Raw genomic sequence first — 23,195 nt, forward strand, 5'->3', positions numbered from 1 at the left:
ATTCTATTCTATTCTATTCTATTCTATTCTATTCTATTCTATTCTATTCTATTCTATTCTATTCTATTCTACTCTACTCTACTCTACTCTACTCTACTCTACTCTACTCTACTCTACTCTATTCTATTCTATATGTGCTGCTACATGGTTGGTTATCTCTCCTCAGTTTCATACAGCTCTCTGTCAGTACTGTGGCAAATCCCTCTGCCTGACTCTCTCCCAGAATTCCTCTCTCCCTGCTGGAACTCCCAGCTCAGCTGGAACTTCCTGCCTCAGCTAATATGCCATTAGCTTTTTATTGACAGGTGATGCGTCCACAAAGAACACAGATTATCTCTACACAGACTAGATCACGTTGTTTTTGGGAGGATTGTGGAAGGACTTGGGAACTTTGGGCAAGAAAAGCCATTGAGTATTCAAGACTGGGTGAGCTGTTCATTGGGAGCTTGGAAGAAAAAGAATGTTGAAAGAAATACAGATCCAGGTGTGGCAGTACAGGCCTTTAATCCCAGTACTTGGAGACAAAGGTAGAAAGATCTCTGTGAATTCTGGGTCTGTCTGGTCTACAGAGCAGTTCCAGGACAGCCAGGGGTATTACACAGAGAAACTCTGCCTGGAAAAAACCAATAAATCAATAAATAAAGTGAAACTTTTGCTTTACTGAGATTGTTGGTGCCTACTAGCTGGAGCTGAGAAATTAGCAATGATTAAGAAGAGACCAGCATCACTGAGATAAAATCTTCTGAGAGTTTTCTGAGAGTCAGCACACAGAAGCTGTGTTCCAGAGGCAGCCAAGGTTGTACCTTGTACCGGAAGCCAAATGTGATAGCATAAGAGTCACACAAGTGAAACTGGTCTTGAAGGCATGAAGGAGTCATAGAGAGCAACTGAGACTTGGCACTGTGAGAGGCCGGGGAAACCACTGGCAAAGGTCTTGTAGCGGGACACTTTCCTACTTGTTGGGAGGAGCTAAGGTGGGAGGAGTAAGGAGAGGAAGAGGAGAAGAAACAGGAGGAACTAGGGGAGAGAGGACAAGAGAGAGAAAGACACAGAGACAGAGACAGGGGAACATGGAATCGGACGTGCACCTGTCTCTAGCAGTCAAAGGTAGCTGATATATCTAGGTCGGGTAGTGGGTTACACCTCTGATTGTGTGGGCATCTTGTTATTGAACATTACCAAATATATAAAGCCTTTGTATAATCTAGGCAGAGCCATCTCCCACACTGGTGTCTCGTTGGTGGCAGGGCCGGTGTCTTTGGTTACCTGAGCAGACAGCCTGAATCGAGCAGCAGCAGTATGCTGCTGCCCTTGTGGCTGCAGGCCTGAGCTAGTAGGGAACATGGCAGCCGATTGAGAAAAGCCAGACTGAATACCGCTATAGGTCCAACCTCAGTGGCAGTTGAAAGCCAAGAGTTGAAGAGCTCACATAGAGAAATTGAGGCGTGGCACCATGAAGAAAGCCTAGAAGAGGCTATTCGTGAAAGTGCAGCCCAGTTGCATTAGAAGACCCCAGAATTTTGGAGATATCAGTATCATGGGATGACCACTAAGTACAGCAACAGTGGCAGAGTGGAACCTACCCAAACTTAGAAGACAAGCTGTGTATGCTACAGAGAGCAGAGCCAGAGAAGTGACCCTTGCAGGAGCCCAGAAGATCATGAGTGAATCCCAGATATTGAACATTGAGTAGTTTACACTATTGGAATGTGGCTTTGCTTTGATCTGATTGCAAACATCTCTCTTAAAGTAAGGAAGCATTTAGCATTTTGTTGTTGTTGTTGTTAAACAGGAGCCAACAGTTGAGAGACTGAATTTTAGGTTTTAAAAGAGACAGTAGATTTTTAAAGATATTGAATTTTAAAGTGAATTTGTAAAAGCCGTGGGACTTTTTAAGTTTCATATTATGCTATTGATAATAGCATGTGATCTTGGGGATGAAAAAGAGAGGAAAGGTAATTTAACAGCGATGTGTTAAATCATGTTAAATCACACATCAATTGTGCAGGATAGTTTTATGTCAACTTGACACAAGCTAAAGTCATCTGAGAAAAGAGAACCTCAATTAGGATAGAAAAATGGTGTTGAAGAGTAAGCCAAATAAACCTTTTCCTCCCCAACCCTTGGTCATGGCGGTTCATCACAGCTATAGTAACCCTAAGACAACCCCAATGTTGGAGATTAGGCAGAGTGCTTGTTAATGAACAACCACCAGCAGAACACTCTTCTGAGAGAAATGACAAGACTTGTCTCAGCCATCTTTAGTGCCCCCTCTGCTGGGTATGATGATGCAGGCCTTTAACCCCAGCACTTGCTAAGCAGAGGCCTGTAGATCTTTGTGAGTTCAAGGCTTGCCTGGTGTATATAGTAAGCTCCAGGACAGCCAGCTTAGGTCAATAAACCAGATTCTGGAGAATCAAATAAAATTGCTGAAGCAGGCAAGCAAGATGGCTCAGTAGTTAAAGTGCCTTAACCCTTCTGGCTTGAGTTCAACTCCTTTGCCCTATATAACAGAAGGAGAGAACTGCCTTCTGTAAGTTATCTGTTGACCTCCACACTCATACTATGGCACATGCCTGTACATGTACACACTAAATAAATGAAATACTGTACAAAAATTTAAATCTGTGATGTAGTTATTTCATTGCATGTCTGTGGAAGACACATGTGGACAGCAGTAATGTTTATAGTCCATCCTTCATCTTCATAAAACACAGATGTAAGTATGGCGTGGGATTTTATACCCAAGCGAAGAGATGATCCTAAGGTACAGTGACTAGGCCAAGGGTCATGCCAGTGAGACTCAGAAATGTACCAAGAACTGGCATGGCAGACCCCAAATCCAGTGTCCTCTGGGCTCTCTCTGATATTGGCAAGACCTGCCTATTTCTCAGGACCTCTGAAGTAAGACACGAGACACCCTTGAAAAGGTTCCTACCCAGTGATTCACAAGAAGATGCAACCGTGTGGTGAGAGCTGTTGAGGATAATATTTAAAATGGCATGGCCCAGTCTGGCTTGTTCTTATGGGGCTGCCATGTTCCCGACTAGACAAGGCCTGAGGCCAAGAGCAGCAGTGTGCTCTCAGCGCTGCTTGGCTCAGACCACCCAGAAGCGCCAGCCCTGGCACCCACGAGATGCCATCATGACAGACGGCTCTGCCAATCCACCACGCTGTCTCCTCAAAGCTTGGCCGAACCCCAGACAATGTCAGCCATCCACGTAGTACCTGGTAGAAATAAGACTATAATGCTTAAAGATTATCCAAAGGCTTTATACATGTAGAAATGCTCAATTAACAATTTGCCCACACAATTAGAGTTGTTTCCCAATACCTAACCTTAGATAAAATTTGTTACCCAGGACTGTTCTTGATGCATGCGTGGTTCTCCATGGCTGCTACATCTCTCCTCCTCCTCCTTCTCCTCTTCCTCTCCTTACTCCTCCCACCTTAGCTCCTCCCAAATTACCGAGTTTATTGTAAAATGTAGTGGGGGAAATGTTCTGCTGCAAGAGTCAGGCCTTTAAAGCTCCTGAGAAGGACCATAGTTTTTTGTTGTTGTTGTTTGTTTGTTTTTAGCTGTTCTCATTAAATGCAATTTTACACATATCAAAAAGAACTTGAGGCCACTTTCAACAAAACACAATTCCAATTTAAAGAAGCTGAAAGATAGCAAAGGAAATGGGCAAAGTAGCTCCTTCAGGAAACTGAAATTGAAGCTAGAGATGGTTCCTGTCATACCAGCAGGAGTTGCAGAAGCAGGGGGATTGCTGCATGTCTGAGGCCAGTTTGGGCTATACTGGACGCACCAGGCAAGACGGCAGCTACATAGCAAGACCCTGCCTCAGAAATCAACAAAGGAAGACAAGCAGAGAAGAACCAAAGCTAAGGACAGGTAGCGTAAGTGAGCACAGAGCTTCGTTTTGAGCCTCCTCCCTAAGTGACATGCAAACTCAGAAGTGACATAGTTCTTGTTTAAAAGCTGGCACACTAATTTTCAGCTTAGCATATGCTATCACTATTTGTTCTCTGACTACTGGAGCACACACCAGAAATCAGCATTCTTATGGGAAATACTGCTTTAAAAGTATAGTGTTTTCTAAAAATTAAGCTGTTTGGTTGTAGCTGTAAAATCTGGTTGATTTGGAAACTTAGAAACTTTCAACAACACATGGACTAGCTCCTGGCGGCCAGTTAACAAACACAGTGGAGTATGGGCTTCTACTTGGGAAGCACGCTGCACCAGACTGATGGGGCTATAATTATTAAGTAAACACCAGGCCCTTTAAGTTTTTAACTGGGTAGAGATGACAGCCAAAGGGCACATCAAACACATGATGACAGAGACATAGAGACACGGAATAACATAGAGACACGGAATAGAGACATTGCATCTTAATTCACTCACCAAGGCAGTAGTTACTAAGTAATGGGTATCTGTTCACTGTCCTGAGGTTTGCTTATTTGCTTGCTTGGTTGCTTGCTTGTTCTGCAGTACAGGGGCAAGTCCTCATGCATACCAGACAAGCGTTCTACCACTGAGCTATAACTCCAGCTACCTTAGGGATAGAAATAGAGCCGTGACCAAGGACCTCTGATGTCCCAAGACAGGCATGGAAACACACTCCTGTAAATCCCAGTATCTGGAAGGTAGAAGCAGGGGGGTCAGGAGTTCAAGTCCAACCTCGTTATGTATTGAGTTAGAGGCCAGCCTGAGCTATGTGGGACCCTGTATCAAAAGCAAAAACAAAACTCAGAAAAAAAAAGACATCTGACCTCCAACACGAGCTTGCAGAAGTGCTCAGAGCTGAAAATGAACCCGACAACTTTCCAAGGCACTGTCTGTGCCCGACAGCAGCTCAGTCTCAGGAACTGAAATTGAGAAGAAATCACAAAAATAGATGATGCAAAAGCTAAAAACAAAAGTTAAAACTTAGAGCTGGGGAAGGCTCAATGTTGGCTATCACGTTATAATAATCGCTAAGATCTAATTGAAAAATAAAACATATCAAGAACAAGGGATATTATTTTAGACAAAGCATCGAGCTAGGCACAAACCGCCACTTTTCCAGCTGAGTAATTAATAATTAAGATGATGGTCGATCATCTCCAACAACTCGATGGGATTTGGAATCACTGAGAAGAAACAACTCTGAGTACATCTGTTAGGGCATCTAGAGAGGTTTCCTGAGGAGGGAAAGCCCACCCTGAACATCAGCATGGGCATCCCATTTTCTTGGGGGGCAGGGCCAGACTGATTTGAAGGAGAAAAGAAACTCTAAGCATGCCTCTGCTTCAAGCTTTCCAGCTGCATGTTCCTGCCATCTTAAGCTCTGCAAGGTGCTCCTGTCAAGGTGGACTGTACCATCTTAAACTGGGAGCCAAGCCAAGTCCTTCTTCCCTCACAGCAGTGAGAAGGTAACAGACACAATATACTTGTGCAAAACAAAAATTATAAAATGAATGCTAGAGGATTTAATCCAGTGGTAGATCACTTGTCCAGCATGTGTGAGGTTCTAGGCACAATCCCTGGTACCAAGGTGAAATACATACATACATACATACATACATACATACATACATACATACATGCATACACTCAAAAGAAGAAAACCACATAGTCATTTTTATAATGTTAGCACTTTACAAAGCATGGCTGTGGGTATGGAGAGATGACTTGGTGATTAAGAGCATTTACTGCTCTTACAGAGGCCCAGGTTCAATTCCCAGCACCTACATGGTGGCTCACAACTGTCTGTAACACTAGTTTCAGAGAAGCCAGTTTCTCTTTCTGACCTCTGTAGGCACTAGGCATGCAGGTGGTACATCTAAATTCATGTAAACATACCCATATTCATACAAAAATAAATTAAAATAAAACAAAATAAGTGAAGGCCATTTTTAAATGTACTCATTGTATCCCCTATTTATGTCATTTTCCTTCTTCTTCTTTTTTTTTTTTTTTTGGTTTTTTGAGACAGGGTTTCTCTGTGTAGCCCTGGCTGTCCTGGAACTCACTCTGTAGACCAGGCTGGCCTCGAACTCAGAAATCCGCCTGCCTCTGCCTCCCAAGTGCTGGGATTAAAGGCATGCACACCACTGCCCAGCCTTCATTTTCCTTCTGTGTGTGTGATTTTTATTTTTTTTGAGTCCAAGTGTCTTAGGGTTTCTGACAAAAAACACCATGGTCAAAAAGCAAGTTGGGAAGGAAAGGGTTTATTCAGCTTGCACTTCCAAATGTTCATCACCAAAGGACAGGAACTCAAACAAGGCAGGAATCTAGAGGCAGGAGCTGATGCAGAGGCCATGGAAGAATGCTGTTTTCTGACTTGCTTCCCCTGACTTGCTCAGCCTGCTTTCTAATAGAACCCAGGACTACCTGCCCAGGGACAGTATCACCCACAATGGGCAGGGTCCTCCCTTATTGATCACTAATTGAGAAAATGCCTTACAGCTGGATTCATGGAGACATTTTTCTCACTGAGGCTCCTTCTTCTCTGATGAATCTAGATTGTGTCCAGTTGACATACAGCCTACCAATAGACAGAGTCTCTCCTCGTTAACAGAGGAAGCAACAAACTCAAGAGCAACCCTCCTGTCTGCTTCTGCCTCCTGAGCGCTGGGATTCTAGACATATGCCACTATGCCCAGGGTAGCATGAAGATGTTAATGACCATCTTGGCACACATATCTGTGTGTATATCTCTTAGAACTTTCTTATGGTAAGTTCTTAAAACTGGGGCTGGTGAGATGGCCCAGGGGGTAGAGGCACTTGATCCTCAAGTCTGACAACCCGAGTTCATCTCCAGACCCCACTGAGAAAGAAGAGAACTGAGTCCCCAATAGTTTCCACATGTGCACCATAGAATACACACTCCACGCTAACACACAACATAGACACCAAGCAATAAATAATATATTAAATTCAATTAAATATTTAAAAAGTAGAAGTTCTGAGATGCACAGTATTCAGATATTTTAAAACCTGACCTAGAGCAATAGCCAAATTCAATTTTAAAGTGTCTGTAACAACCTCATACTCAGTAATCAATCGAAAATTAGAAGATAACAGAGTTTATTTTCACTTAACATCAGAAACAATGCTGTATATACACACTTTCCAGAATTGTGACGTCATCAAGCCCTAGCTAGCAGTAGTTTGTGGCTATAAATACTTGGCAGTCAGCAAACTTGCTTCCAGATAGATAGACTACTACAAATGCAGTAACTAGATGCTTTATTTCTGACTGTAAGATGCTGAACAGAAGCCAAATCATCCCAAATATACAAGACATGTTTCAATGTCTACAGCTGCAATATACAACACTCAGTGACCAGTGGAAAGACAGAGATAAACCATCCATTCCTTTGGTGAACACAACCACCACCACCATCCCTTTGGGTTTCTTTCAACCTTCTGGATTTGGGGGGCTTCCTAGGGGAATTAAACTTATCAAGAAGGGAGTAATGATTAAAATGAGTTACCAAGGAAATAAAAAACATATATACCATTTGCACACCATTCAAAGATTACCCTAAATGACACTGGAGAAGGATGAGGAATGTAGCCATTAAATGTAACATCTTTAACCGGCCTTTGTAAACCACAGGCTTGTGGCTTCTGCTTCTCAGATTTGGCCTTAGTGTGAACCCTATGTCAGAGTGGCACTCTGTCTTTGTTTTTGCTTTTATATGTTTGTTAAAATAAGGTCTCACTACATAACCTAGGCCGGTCTAAATTCAGCATCTTCCCGTTGAGCATCCCAGAGCTGGAATGACAAGTGTATGCTGCCACGCCTTGTATTCTACTGATTCCTGATTGAAACCAAGTCATCCAAATAACTCCTAAATCCTTCTGTTCTCAATGCAGAAATGTTCTGTTTCTAACTTTTATGTTTGGCTCTATGTTAAAAAACAAAATCAACCTGTAAAGCCTTTTCAAATTCAGTCCCTTCAATTCCTTCAGTGATGCAGCCACTGGTAAATTATTGTGCCCCTGTACACAACCCTAACTAAAATCCTTAGTTTATAGGAAAGTAAACATGAAAGTAGAAGGTACCAACTTCTGACTTAGGTACTTTTCTATTTTGGTGATAAAACACAGTGACCGAGGCAACTTATAGAACTGTACATTTTTGTATGACTTGTGGTTCCAGAAAGAAATGAGTCCATCATGGTTGGGAATCATGGCATCAAGCGGCAACCGTGCAGCTGGAGCAGGAGCTGAGGACTCACATCTTGAATCACAAGCAGAAAGCAAGAGAGTAAGGTGGGTGTGAGGCAAAACATGGCTTCTGAACCCTCAGCACCTGCACCCAGTTACATATTTCTTTCAGCAAGGCCACCCCTCCTAAACTTACCCAGAGATCACCTGGAAACCAAGTATCAAACGTCCAACACTGTGAAATACATCTCATCCAAACTACCACAATAGACAAGGATTCTAGGAAACTATCCTCTTATGAAGAAAATATACATCAAAGGCACTCATTGCAACAATGACAAGAAACCAGGAACTGCATAAATAGTCACAGACACAACCCTGTGATCTTTTTGAAGGAATGTGGAAGGCTTTGAAACTTTGGACTAGAAAAGAAGTTGAACATTGTAAGTAGATCTTAATGGGACATTCTACTAGGAGCTTGGAAGATAGTAGGTTGGAGAGCAATTTGCACTATGTAGGCTAGCTCAAGAGACTCCAGAGGAAACAATATTAGTAGCTAGATTAGAGATACTTCTTGTAAAAAAATTTTGGCACATATACATATACATATACATATACATATACATATACATATACATATACATATACATATACATATACACGCTTTCTGACCTGTTCTAAGCACTTGGCTGAGGCTAAAATTAAAAGTAATGGTCTACTTCTATGGTGGAGGAGATTTCAAGACAGCCTAGTTGACTCTGTTGCATGGTTGTTCGCAGTCACTCTTATGCGAGTCTACAAGAAAAAGAACAAGTGGGGTAGAAAGAAATATGAAATGCATGGTTTGAAGAGATAAAAGAGCCCTGGGAAATTTATGTTGCTACCTCGGCTTGTGCTGAAAGCCATACAGAGATTAAGCAGTGGCCTAATCTGTTTTGGAATAAAGGAAAGAGTGTCCCTAAGGCAGGACCCCACCCAGCCAAGCTAAGAATGCCAAAGAAGTTATCTGCTCCAAGAAGGGAGCAAACAAAAGTCGCTTGAGCCAGTGCTGCTGCAGGTTGGAAACCTGACTGAGGCAGAAAGAGAAAGAACGAATGACAGACACGTGTACAGCAAAGCTGGGGTCAGGTTGGAGTGTTCACTCTGACGGAGCTCTACCTGCTACTAACAAAACCCAGACCTGAGTGTGTTTATTAGGTACAGCACTGGAGTAGTGGCTGGCTAGTCTCAGTAAGAGTCTCTGGAGGTGAGAAGTGTCAGGAGGAAGCTACAGTTATTAGTTGTTATACACAATGACCAATAACTGTAACCACTTGTACTCGGACAGAGGAATGCCTTACTTTTCTGAGCCTGGCCCATATGGGAAATATCTTTCCTAGTTTCCCTTAGGTTGGAGGCTTTGGGGTCGCCAATACAGTGCCGCTCATGTCAACAATACACATCTACCCAGGACTTCATTCACTGGGGGGTTTCCTCTGCTTCCTACCAGATGCTTTATATTCTAGTTCATGGAAATATTTAAAACCCTGTGTGTGTGTGCACAGGGGCAAGCACCTGTATATGCCATAGTCTATTTATTGGTGTTACAGCCTTTACTTTGAATTCTGCCTCAGTTTTTAATTTGCCCACCTCCTCATCACTCGATTACATGGTGACTTGTCCAGTGAAGCACCTCCTAACCTACCCTGCAACCTTCTTGCCCCAGTCCCCAACTCATCATCTCTCCTTCAGCCAGAACCTTCTTGTCACCTTTACATGGCCAGCCCTGTCCTCCTGTAGCACCTCTTTTCTTCTTAGCTGAGGAGTCCCCCTCTTGGCATGTCTATCCACCTCCCCTCCTATACCAGGCTATGTTCCCACTTTGCCTGGTCCCCCATACTCATGCACAGAACAGCAAGGCTTTCTCCCACTTCTGACTCCTGTAGTGATGTTTTCTTGGTCCGAGTGCTTTTGCTCCTTCTTGTCTCATGAAGCTAGCTTCTTCCTAAAGATAAGTTCTGAATTCTCCAGCCAGGGCACACACAGGTGCCTGCCTTCCTGGAGCACTACCTGCCCCTGTAGAAATTGCCCCAGGTTGCAATAAGACAGATCATTATTACTGTTTCCACTCTAGTGGGGCGCTCTGGGAAGGTAGGGTTTCTCTTTTTTTGCTAACAAAAGAGAAGAACAGAGACACAGCTAGTGATCAAAGGAGAGAGGAAGTGAATGCTTTCACAGATGATCTCTTGCAGGTTTTCCCCTATGCGTTCCTCCAAATCTGAGAGGATAATGACAATATTATGATGTACACACAGAAATGTCCCCTTTGGGGACTGGAGAGATGACTGTGTTGTTATGTATTGTAATGCTAAATACCCCAAGGCCTGGTTGCCCCCAGGGAAGAGAGAATATGCATGTATACAAAGTAACGGCTATGTAACCTTGCTCCTTAATGTAAAACTATTGGTTGAATAAAGATGCCAATCTTCTGGCCCCATATCTGGGCAGAAGAGAGTTAGGTGGAGATTAGGTTCCTGCAGGGGCTAGGGGTCTGAGGAGAAGAAGGTGGAGAGAAGAGAAGATGCCATGGGGTAGGTGAGACATAAAAACATGGCCATGAGGGCTGACCAATTGGAGTTCTGAGTGGGCCAGATGGAACATGGCATGTAATAACTCTGGGTTATTGATAGGGAAGTAGGCATGCTAACAGAGAGGGCAGATATCTGCCCAGCGCTAGTGCTGATTAAGGCTTATTATAAATATAAAAGTTGTGTGTCTTTTATCTGGCAACTGAATGATCAAAGGCAGGGTAGAAACCCCCAATTGAGATGAAATACTTACTGCAAGAGACTGAGTATTAAGGGTGCATACTGCTACTGCCAAGTTTCCCCTAACAATTATATCAGGGAGCTGTATCAACTCCAGAGGATCTGATACCCTCTTCTGACCTCTGCAGGCATCTGTACGCACATGTGCACATTCCCCTACACAGACACCCATAAATTAAAATTGAAATAATTTTTTAAAAATGAGCTCTTTTGAGTCATTCCAAAGCAAGGTTATCAGGACCCTATTATACGTGCACTAGCTACGTCTTTAGTGGCTAAGAGACATCTCGGTGGATAAGACAGGCCTTCTTCATTTGAGCTTGTTCCCTTGCAGGAGGAAACAGATACTAAACCTCACAGATAAGTCAGCTATGTAGTACATTTATAGAAGGTGAAAGTTCTGTGGGAAAAGTGACTCAGAGTGAGCAGGGTGGGAAGAAGAAAGAAGTGTGAGACTTGGCACATGGTCTCTGCATGTCAAAAATGAGGTCAGGCCATGAGGTAGTAGAGGTGGTGGATGCCTATAATACCAGCACTTGGGAGGCAGAGGCAGAAGGATCAAAGTCCATTAAAGTCACATGGTGTCTTAGTTAGGATTTACTTAGTTAGGGATTACTGCTGTGATCAGACACCATGACCAAGGCAACTCTTAATTAGGACTGGCTTAAGGTTCAGAAGTTCAGTCCATTATCATCAAGGCCAGAACGTGGCAGCATCCAGGCAGGTGTGGTGCAGGAGGATCTGAGAGTTCTACATCTTCATCTGAAGGCCACTAGGAGAAGACTGGCACCCACATGGTTAAGGGGAGGGTCTCACTGCCCACCCTGACAGTGACACACTTTCTTCAAAAAGGCCACACCTTCTAATTGTGTTCCTTCCTGGGCCAAGCATATTCAAACCACCACACATGGCAAGTTGGGAGATGAATTAGGGCTTCATGAGACCCTTGCCAAAAAAAAGAAATCCTACCAAGACCCCTGTAAATAGACCACTACTGTTGTCAGTACTCTCATGAAGTTTAATATAAGTCAAACAGACCTAGGACCACATACTACCCTGTGAGAGGCTACCAGCAGCATAGCAGTTCTTTGGTAAGACCTCTCATCAGTGTCCTCCTGAAGAATTAGACTAAGGGAATTGCTACTGAGTCAACACACTACAGTATTCCCTCATGCACACGTACTGTGAAGACATACTTTCATAAGCGTGAACCCCACTACAACACAACAACCAAATCCCAGCAGCCCGTCCTTTGCCATTGCCAGCACTGAGCAGCATAAAGGGTCCTAAAGACCTAGTAGTTGAATAAGTAGAGACAAATAGATTAAGAGTCGTTTTGGCAATTGTAAGTCATCCTAGCCTGGGGCCTGAGCTCTCCATATTTGTATATGCAAATAATTATGTTAATAACACTTAGTGCTTCTAGACCTGGGAATATTAAAACAAACTAGTTTTTCTCTAGAGGGAATCAAAGTGCTTGGCAGAGAATCATTAGTGAGCTACAGAAAACAATTTAACACATCCCCAAAAGCATTTTTTAATTACCTAGAATTGTTGATAAGATAACAGAATGTATCAAAATAAATATGGTTAAGTGGCTTTAAGACATATGTTCCAATTTTCCAGAAAAAGAACATTTCTGTCTTTTGCCTTGGTGTAGTTATATCTTCAGCAATAATTTTCCCAATTTGTGCAATAAATAAAGAGATCATCTAAATTACCATATATTTTAAACTAATATGTATACTGCTTTGTGAAGTATGTTATATAAGGGTACCTCTACCTCTTTTTTTTTTTTTTTTTTTTTGAGACATTGTCTCATATAGCCCAGGCTGGCCTTGAACTCACTATGTAGCTGAGAATGACCCTGAATTTCTGATCATCTGCCTCTACCTCCAAGTGCTGAATTTCCAGGTATGTGCCACCACACTTGGTTTATGGGGTGCTTGGGATCAAACCCAAGGCTTTATGAACCCTAGGCAAGCATTTGACTAACTGAGCTACTGCCCAATCAAGCACTTTTTTGAGATAGGGTTTCTCTGTGTAGCCCTGGCTGTCCTGGGACTTACTCTGTAGCACAGACTGGCTTCAAACTCACAGAGATCTGCCTGCCTCTGCCTCCTACGTACTGAGATTAAAAGTATGAGCCACAATTTCCTGGCAAAGTGCATTTCTAATAATGGACGATAGTCAAAAAGTTTTCGAAACCCTAGTCTTTAGAAATTCAGACTTCTGAAGCTCTGGAAAAACGGAAGATAAGAAACTGAGGAAGTAGAGGGAGAAGAGTATTGTAGAGCCTTCCATCTTGCAAATGAGGACACAGAGCTCTCAGAGTCTAAAGACCCCCATGAGTCCTTGTGCAGACAAGTCATGGTAGTGACACTGAGATCTAAATCTACACTGGGAGGAAACAGACATTTTATTCTACCCCTAAAAAAAGGAAATCATTGTTCTCTACTTGGAAACCATGATACTTGTACCAACCAAAAATTTAACTAAAACTTCAAGTGCCATGGAAGACCCTTCCCACTCTGGTAGAACAGATTTTACAATTAAATAAATGTAATTTTACTTTGGAAGTGTTTTCCACTTGATATTCTGACTGAGATGGCAGTTCTAAATCATGAACAGAAAAACTGGGGTACTGATACCCCAAATCCTGCAAGGCTATGATACAGAGGAACTTTAATTCAGCAACATGGCCTCTCAAGCAAGGGATCACATCCAAAGATATAATCCAACTGGAATGTAGACACACCATACACCTTTAACCTCTCTGGCTGGAATATAGGCATACACCTTTAATTCCAAACAATGACGTCTAATTGAGGGGCAGACAAAGTAACCAATCAGAGAACTATTTGACAGAATAACTGAAAGATAGGATAAGCCCAACTCTCAAGAGAACAGGCAAGAAAGGTAGGCTACTTAAAGAGCAGCGAAGGAGAGAGAATTCAATTCAGTCCTGTTCAGTTCACTTCAGTTCAGTCTGGTGCAGTCCAGAGCAGTTCAGTCCATGGAGTTCAGAGGCAGTTTTTCTAAGCAGAGCAATTTGATCAAAAGCTGAGAGAAGCCAATTTGAAGCAGTCACCTTCAAGAGGAGTTCAAGCCAGATAGCTGAGTTGAACCAGCCAGCCAAGGTTCAGAACGAGCTAAGAGTTTATTCAGACGTTAAGTTTCATTGATTGAAACATCCTAGGCCTAAGTTAGCAGACAGAGGCTGAAAGCTGAAGCCTTCAAGGTCTGGGCTTCCAGAAGATTAGATGGCACAGAGGCAAGAAGCTTCAAGGCCTAGAGAGAGTCAAGGCAGAAAAGAAAATGCTCTGGGCTCAGCTCAAGTCATGTATTTGGATTTGTTTATTTTTTACTTTTTTTTCAAGGTCAAATCATAAGCAGTCCACAAATCACAGAGGTTCAAGTTACATTTTTTAATTTACAATGTTGATAAAGGAGAATACATTATGCCAGCTGCAAGACACAGCTCTACAGAGTCACACAATCATAAAGAGAAGTAACTCATACCCCACATGGTACTGTGATCCTAGGAATTTCCATCCTGATGATATTCTGGGATGTAACACTTCCAAGTGAGGAGCATCTACGCATATAAACATCCCCTTTTATAACACCCTCTTTAACTCACTGTAGTCAAATAATATTATACTATTTCATGTGTAATGCCAACTCTTGCAGCTGTAGGACTTGTTTTTCTTCATCCTGTCTTTCAACATATTACCAATCATTTTACCTCTCCACATATTTGATAAATCTCAAAAGCACATCGCCAATTTTACTTTACATAATCAATTAACTTTTCAAGAAATGTAAAACTGACAAAATAAAACAAAAATCTTTTTTTCTGCCCACATGTTTACCTTCTCTGGTACACTGTGTTTCATAGTTCCATCTAGTTATCATTTTGATCTTGATCAGATCAAGTTCAAAGACTCCAATTTCCTTTAACTTTCTTTTTTTGTTTTTAAACAGGTTTGCCTGTAGTCACTAATGATGAGTTTGAACTCTAATCCTCCTGCCTCTACTTCCAAAGTACTGCTACCATAGCCACATTCAGGGTAGGTCTTTCCTCCTCAGTTAACTTGAACTTCCGCTCAGACACACCCAGATGTGTGGTTTGCTATACTAAGGATCTCTCAGTCTAATCAAGCTAATAATCAAGACTAAACATCAGAGGAACTCAGCTCAAACTAGTACTTCTGTAACGTCTATGGATGCCTTCATTCTGAAGAGCATGACAGATACCACATGACCCCACAAGTATAATATATTTGTTCCCTATAAATCTTGAAAAAATATTCCACCCCTTGGTCTACAACATACTTTACTCTCAAGATAGTTCTGTCATACTAATACATGATTTGAGAATCTCTGCTGAATGCTTCAAGGGCACTTCTATATCTGATTACATCTATATATTGTCCAATTTCCTGTGTGTGCTAAGATGTATGTATCTTACAGCTTACCAGTCTTTTTTCCCTAACTATGCCATATCATTTTATAAACTTGGGTCTACTGCTTAGGAAAAACTCAAAGACTCCTCTGCATAGTTCATATTTATTGAGCTTTGTGTAGCTTCTTCCTTCTCTGAACTCTACCCAACTACCTCTAGAACCTCAGCTTTCCTACCCTCTTGTCTCCATCTTATCTACTCAGCAAGGCTACCAGTATCATCTTGGTTGCTCCTTCCTGAGTTTAAAATTCAGAAACTGCTTTCAGGAAGAAAGCTTGGAGCTAATGTTGGATGTTTCTCTCTTCTTAGGGGGTCAGGATTCTGCGTAGACTGTCTAATGTCTGAACATGATGGTTTCATACTTCCTTCTGTTTTCTAACAATTTATAATTCAAAGTTAAGGTCTGGTTTCTGATGCTCCATCATGACTATAAGGGAACATTTCTCCACTTATCTTTTGATAGTGCACTCAGAGTCACTTTCCAAAGGAGACTTAGTGTCATTAAGACTGACTTAAGTGGGGCTGCAGAGGCTTATGCAAAGCCCTTCCATAGGGGGTTAGCTAAATATTTTATAATATGATATGATTTCTCACGTTCAGGAAGGTATGTACAAAGGTACAGAGGAGATTTTAGAGAAAAGGATGAAAGGGAGTTAGCTGCAGACTATGCATTTCTAAACGTTACATCTGTAATCTACACCTATATTCAGTCTTTCACGATCTCACAGTTTCAAAGTCCAAAGTCTTCTCTGAGATTCAAGGCAATCACTCAACTGTAACCCCCTGTAATAGCAAAAAGTAAATGTCGTACTTGTAATACATAATGGTGCCGTATATGTAGTACCATTCTGAAAGGGAGGAATGGAGGCATAGTGGGGAAATACTGGAATAAAGCAAGAGCAAAACCCAACAAGTCAAATACCAATTTGCCATTCATGCACAATGTCAAAGGGCTTCTAATTTTGATATCTGAAACACACTTTTTTTCTCTTGGGCTGGCTCCACTGCCAGTTTTCAGCTCTCATTGGCAGATATCCCATGGATCTGGCATCTTAAACATCTTGTAGTCCCTACAATAACCACACTTTACATCTACAGCTTCATGTGATGGCCTCCCAGGGCCCCTTGCGGTTTCAGAGTCTTCATGCAGGGACTGCCTTGTCACTTGCCTGGCCTCAGCAGCTCTCTGAAACCATGGAGGAAGATCCCATAACTCTTTTCTTGTGCATGTATGACTCTAAAGCCACCATCGCACATGTGACATTGAGGTTTGCAGCTGCCAGCTTGGGCTGGGTCTTGTTTCCTTTCAACCACATTTGCAGCAGTTTTTGGTTTTTGTTGCTTTACAGGAGGGCGGGTGAGATTCCTTGAGGATTTTTCCTTTCACATTAGCTAGGTAGAATTCCTTTTGTTAGCTAGGTAGAATCTGGCCACTCTTTTTGGTGCTTCTTTTTCTTCAAACTGTATGTTAGCATTTCTTTCTGGCCCACTTTCTCTCTTGCATTGCAGATGGACCAAACTTTCATTAAGCGTGATTACTAATAACCATGCAACAGAGTGAATATTAAGCTGTCTTAAAGTCTCCTCACCAAGGAAATTAGTTCATTAACTTTTATTTTGGCCTCAAAGCAGTTCTGAAGACAAAGGCAGAAAGCAGCCACATTCTTTGCCAATATAACACGAAATGAGTCTCCATTCCAGTTGCTAATATTATTCCTTCTAAAAATCCCTTGAGCTGGGCTTCCACAGTCTGAGTATCTCTCAGCATTACTGTCTTCCAAACTTGGACTAGGATGGCTCATTAAGCTTTACTTACAGAATCCTACCCCTTTTCTAGTGTAACATCTCAAAGTCCTCCCCATTCCTCACACAACAATAAAAACGCACAGGTTGTCATAGCAACAGCCTGCTCTCTGGTACCAACTTCCGTATTTGTTACTTTTCTGTTACTATAACACCCTTGACCAAAGCAACTTACAGAAACATTTATTTCAGCTTACGTTTCCGGAGGATAAAGAATCCATGACTACCATCAGGAGGAAGTGTGGCAGCAGACAGGCATGGTGACCGGATGCTGAAAGAAGCTGAGGACTTGTATCTCTCTCACACAGTCAGGAAGCAGAGAGAGCGAGCTGGGAATGGTGAGAGGCTTTATAACCTCAAAGCCTTCCTCTAGTGACACATCTCCCTAACCTCCTAACCTCCTGACCTCCCCAAAGAGCACCAGGGACAGAGTATTCAAATATTTGAGACTATGGTAAGCGGCTCATTCAAACCACCACACTGGAAGTTTCCTTGCCAAGACTTCCCATCAGTCTTTCCTCTCAACTTCTGACTGAGTAAGCACCTGCCTCAGGTAACCAGAGCAGCGGCAGATGTGTATGGTCTCCGCCTGCTTCTCTACTCTTCAGCAATCATCTAGAGTTATGTTTCTTCAGTTGTGGGTAGAAGACACACTGGGAGAAAGAAACTCCTGTGGAGTTTCCTCGTTTCCTTTAGCTACCGGTGCTCAGTCCTTTCTGCTTCACTCTGTGTGAGTGAAATGACTCCGGCACAGGAGAGTTCTCATCTCTAGATTCAGAGCAGAGCTTTTAGGAAAAATCCATGTGATGTTTTTCCAGTTGGTTCTGGACCACTTGGTTTCGTTTTCCCATGATCTTGAAAAGACTTGATGGAGTTTCTTTGCACCAAATGGCATCCAAACAATAACTAAATTTTTTGATAACTGGGGCCAGTAAGGGCCTTAGAGGCACTAAGGTTACAGTCTGTCTTCTTCAACAGCAGTGATACTCTTGGCAGAGTAAAGTTTGCATTTTCAGAAATGTAATTCAAAAAAATGACAAAACAAGTGATAAGTAACAATGTATCAAATCTATACCTAGAAACAAGCCTAGGCTCAGTGGTGACACAGAAATCCTCTGGGGACACTGATCCTTAAACTTAAAAGGCAATTTACACAATACAGTATTCCTACAGATCATATTAATCTTTTTACCTTTGACTAAAGATCTCCGTGAAGAAGAACAATTCTGAATTTTTTACACTCCCCCCCCCAATTTTTGGCCTTGTGATAGGCCAATTTAAAAAAAAAAAAGAGAGCCATGCTTAAGGAAATAATATAGGACTGTCTGTTAAATATAAAAGCTGTAACACAAACCAAACTGAAGACAAAGCCCTTGACTTCATAAGAATGTAATCAATGGCTAGAGGTCCAGTTAATTGAAAAACTCAAGTTGGGAAAAAGCCACAACTCAAAGTCTAAAAGAAACTTTAAAATATTGGGGGGGGGGTCATGCCTTGAATTTTAGGTAGGAAAAGGAAATTTGATACACTTTTGAAAACCAATGTCACAGGAAAGCTTTCTTTAAAATAAGCCACATAAACTTTGCTTTCCTTCCCTAGTTTCTAAAGACAGTGGGATAGAAAGATTACTATCTGAGATTGAAATAAACAGCATCAGCAGTCATTGTCAGTGAGGGTATCAGACACAGCCTTTGATGGCCGGAGTTATAGACACAGACACAGCCTTTGATGGCCCCAGTTGCAGGCACAGACACAACCTTCGATGACCTGGGTTGCAGACACAGACTCCGATGGCCCAATTACACAGTGCAGCTTTGTCAGGTTAGCTGGGCCAGATGGACTTGATTAAACCAATCAGGATTGGTTTTGTTTTTTTCATGGCTATCCTGGAACTCACTCTGTCAACCAGGCTGGCCTTGGACTCAGCGATCTGCCTGTCTCTGCCTCAGGACTTTTAAAAAGCATCTCAACATACTTTTCCTCCACATACAGAAGAAAAGAGGTGTCTTATGAAGTGTGGTTTGGGATGGAGAGATAGCTCAGTTGTTAAAAGCTAGACTCACAACCAAAAATATGAGAAGTGTTGCTAATTATGCCCTTATCACGCCACTTACTAGAAAGGGCTACAACTTAGTAACGGAAAAGTCCCAAAGAGTGGACCTCAGAAAGATCCTTTCCAACACCACAGCAGAGAGAACGCCCAGAGACAAGTGCGGAAAAGAAAGTGAACAGACATGGTGCCAAGAGTTTCTGCCCTGGGAAATTCCCAACAAGTCTTGTCCTGCTCCTTTCTGACTGGGCAGCCTTCTCATGATGCCTGGCCTTCTCAGCACCAAGTGAAGGACATGAATTGTGTTGGAAATTTTGTGCTATAGCACACAAACAAACGTGGACATTCAACAAATCTGGGGGAAAGTCTTCACTTTATGATGGTGCTGCAGGTAACCTCTATTGGTTTGGCTTGAGGGCTTGGAGATGCCTTATTTGCATGGAGGTGTTATCCCTACGTGGTAAAGGCCACAGACCTCTTTGTGGGAAGCGGAAGCTAAGAGGGCCATATATGGCCTGGGAAATCAGAAGCAACCTCCCGTCCTGCTGACCCTCTTCAGGCCAAGGTCTCCGGGGCTTCAAAGATTTCTACCAAGCTTTCTGGCTTTCTCATAGCCTACTGCCCCACACTGGAGAAGGAGATAAGTTCTAGAAGACAGCAGGGAGGGAGGGAGGGTGGGAGGGAGGGGGGGAGAAAGGGCGATAGGGAGGGAGGGAGGGAGGGAGGGAGACAGAGACACAGAAACAGAGACATTGGGCCTGACTTGAACCCTCAAAGTCAACCCCTCAGTGGCACAGCTTCTTAACCAGGCCACATGTTCTCCATCAAGGCCACACCTCCTAATAGTGCCACTTCCTATGAGCCTATGGGGGCTATTTCCATCAAATCACAACGATATTTCTTATAAACCTAAAATCTTTGACAGGCTAAGCGCCATACAGCTAATAGACCCATTTGACACAAGAATGTAAAAACTAAGCCAAACTCCACACAGTTCATGTTATAGTTTTTGGACCTTGAATTTCCCCTAGAGACCCATGTGTCAAAGGCTGAGTCCCTACATGACACTATTAGAAGGTGGTGACACCTTTAAAAGGCAGAGACTAGTAGGGGGTTTTCAAGATACTGGGGTATTCCTTTACGGAGGACTGTGGGATACTCAGCCCTTCTTCGCTCTTTTGGCCTTCTAATCCTTAGTAAGCAATCCTTGTGTGCCATCTTAAAAGGGCCTGAAAGAGAGGACCTAGTTGATATCAGGCTGAGACCTTGAAAACTGAGCAGAAATAAACATTTTCTCATTATAAGGTGATTATGTCAGACATTTCATGACAGTGCAGAAAGCTAACTAACACCATTTATATAAAATTACCGGCTGGGTAGAATACTGGTATTGTTTTGTTTTTCTGTTTTGGTTTGGTTTTTTTGGTGGTTTTTGAAACAAGATCTCACAGTGTAGCATGGGACTGCCTCGGACTCACTGGCTGGGCTAAGCAGAACTCATGGCAATCTTCCTGCACTAGCCTCTTAGTGGTGAGATGATAAGTATCTGCCATGTACCCTATTAAAACATCCTTTAATATCTAATAACCTGGGCTATCTACTGCGCAGGCTTAGTAGGTACAGGCGCTTGCTGTTAACTCTGATGAACTCAGCTTGATTCTTTGGACCTACACAGTGGAAAGAGGAAACCAGCTCCCAAAAAAGTTATAAAGTTGTCCTCTGACCTCTACATGGCCACCACAGCATCTATACACACACACACACACACACACACACACACACAAACACATACACACACGCGCACGCACATACAAAATCACTCAAATCAATAAATATATTAATTAATTAAAAATCTAATAAACTAGATACCATACTGATGTGAACATCACTGGACAGTGTAACCAGACAACTTTAAATAGGCAAAGAGCTCTAAAAATGTCCTGTGCCTAGTTCCAACTTCTCCGGGTTAGTCGGTTTCTTATAATTGCATCAAATTCCTAAGAAAAAGAACACGCAAGGACAGACTTATTCTGGCCTGCAGCTTCATAGGTTTCAATCCAGACACTTGTCCCATTGTTCGCTTTGGATGTGGGTCAAGGCTGAGTGAAGAGGTGACAGTGACAGGTGACAGTGTGCAGAGCAGAGCCTCTAGTTCCTCGTAGACAGCAGAGGATGGAGAGCAACAAGAAAAGCCCCATTGACAGGCCTCCAATGACCTACTGCTTCCAAATAGGCTCTACCTCTGAAAGTTTCCCTTGTCTCCAAACACTGCCATCAGCCATCAGATTATGAATTGGCCCCTGGATAAGAACATCCATGGAGTAGGTCAGGGCAACCAGGATTCACTCACCCTCTCAGTCACTGGCCTGACTAGCAGGACACCAAGCCTTCACTTTAGAGAATTTGTATATCTCAACCATTACTGCTCTTATTCCGTGTTGTATAAATACATTATCTCAAAGGTAGGGGAGGAAGAGACAAACATCAGATCTAACAATGCTTTAAACGTTTGCATGAGAGAAAGGCACACGGTTCAGTGAGTTAAAAATTGGTAAGATGCATGCATGCATGGTGCATTTGGTCTGAGTACACACAATCAAGGAAAAAAGTTCAAGAGTATTAACTGAGGGAAGAAAAACATGGCGAAGGCACTGGCAGCTGGGTAGGGAGGGGCTGGGGTCAGGGCAGGGGAACTGAGTCAGGGAGACAAACAGGATGCTGGGAGGTGAGAAATAAGGGTGGGGAGTAGTGCGGAGTCTTAAGAGGAACTAACAAGATCTGTTGCTTATAGTTACCCAGAAACCATTCAGAACAAAAACACACAAACAAGCTTAAAAGGAAGAAGCTGGAGGACAGGCCTTCCAGCTGAGGAGACCCACAGCTTGTGCTCTGGTGTTGGGGGAGCTGTGTGTCGGCTCTCTCATAGTTATATTCCTAGTCACTGACTCTGTTGACTAGATAAATCCTGGCAAAGCACCATAGACCGGAAGAGTGAAGCCTGGGCTGCAGGAAGTACATGCCTGTAAAAATAGGAACCTGGGCTCTGTTCATTCTAAGTTGCCGGCTCCTCTGGTTTGCAACTTTTTCTGCTTGGCGATGCTTTCGAACAGATATATTTTGAGGAAGAATTCTGGTTTTGAGAAGCTAAGCAGGCCCAATCACTCAAGCGGCTACAGAAAACTTCAAAGTCTGCCTCCTCCCAGGTTTCTCACCCCTCCCCACCCCGTCCCCTCTTTCTTGCCCCTGTTCCTGGTGCCTGAGTCTGGGGTGCTTCCAAGAAGCTAATTTTGCATTTCATTAGACACAACTTAGCCACTTGTCTCTAGCTATTTTTTAAATACACTTTTCCTTGCTCCTGAAAAGGTGTGTTAACTAAAGAAAAACTACATCAGAGTATTCGGAGAATTGAAATGCAAAGAAAAAAAAAAGCCACCCTCGTGCCAGCCGCTGAGACAACACTCTAACATTTTTTTTTAAAGCAAATCTTCCTTCTCTAAAGACCTCTGCACCATTCCTAAGGACAACTACAGGCTGAGTCTTTCCATAGACCACAGAGTAAAACTTCCAAAGCACCTGTGAATGTACTAAGTTGGGATACCCAGGAATAAAAAGGCCGACATCCTTCCAACCACCTGGAGACCTGTGTCACTTGCTTTAGATGCAAAGATTCGGGAAGGCCAGGCATGCAGTCCTTTGGGAACAAAGAGCAAAAGGGAAGACAGTGACACCATGTCAATATATCAAGCAGATTCCACACTCTGCTAGCTGAATCACAGAGAGAGAAAAATGTGCATGTGCCCCTCAAAAATAAAAAAGATGCTCTATGTATAAAACCATGTACATAAGATAGCCCCTGATTTAACGGTTTGACAGAATGATGGTATTTATTGACTTTACTAGATT

General features: G+C 42.6%; 1 long non-coding RNA gene across 1 annotated transcript in view; it reads right to left on the bottom strand.

The window, feature by feature from the left end:
- The window catches only part of LOC114619447, a 58,896-nt gene that overhangs the window by 34,968 nt on the left and 733 nt on the right, over nt 1-23,195 (bottom strand). The gene's annotated exons all lie outside the window — the stretch shown is intronic.

The sequence above is a fragment of the Grammomys surdaster genome, unplaced genomic scaffold, assembly GCF_004785775.1.
Source record: "Grammomys surdaster isolate TR1022 unplaced genomic scaffold, NIH_TR_1.0 150, whole genome shotgun sequence".
NCBI lineage: Eukaryota > Metazoa > Chordata > Mammalia > Rodentia > Muridae > Grammomys > Grammomys surdaster.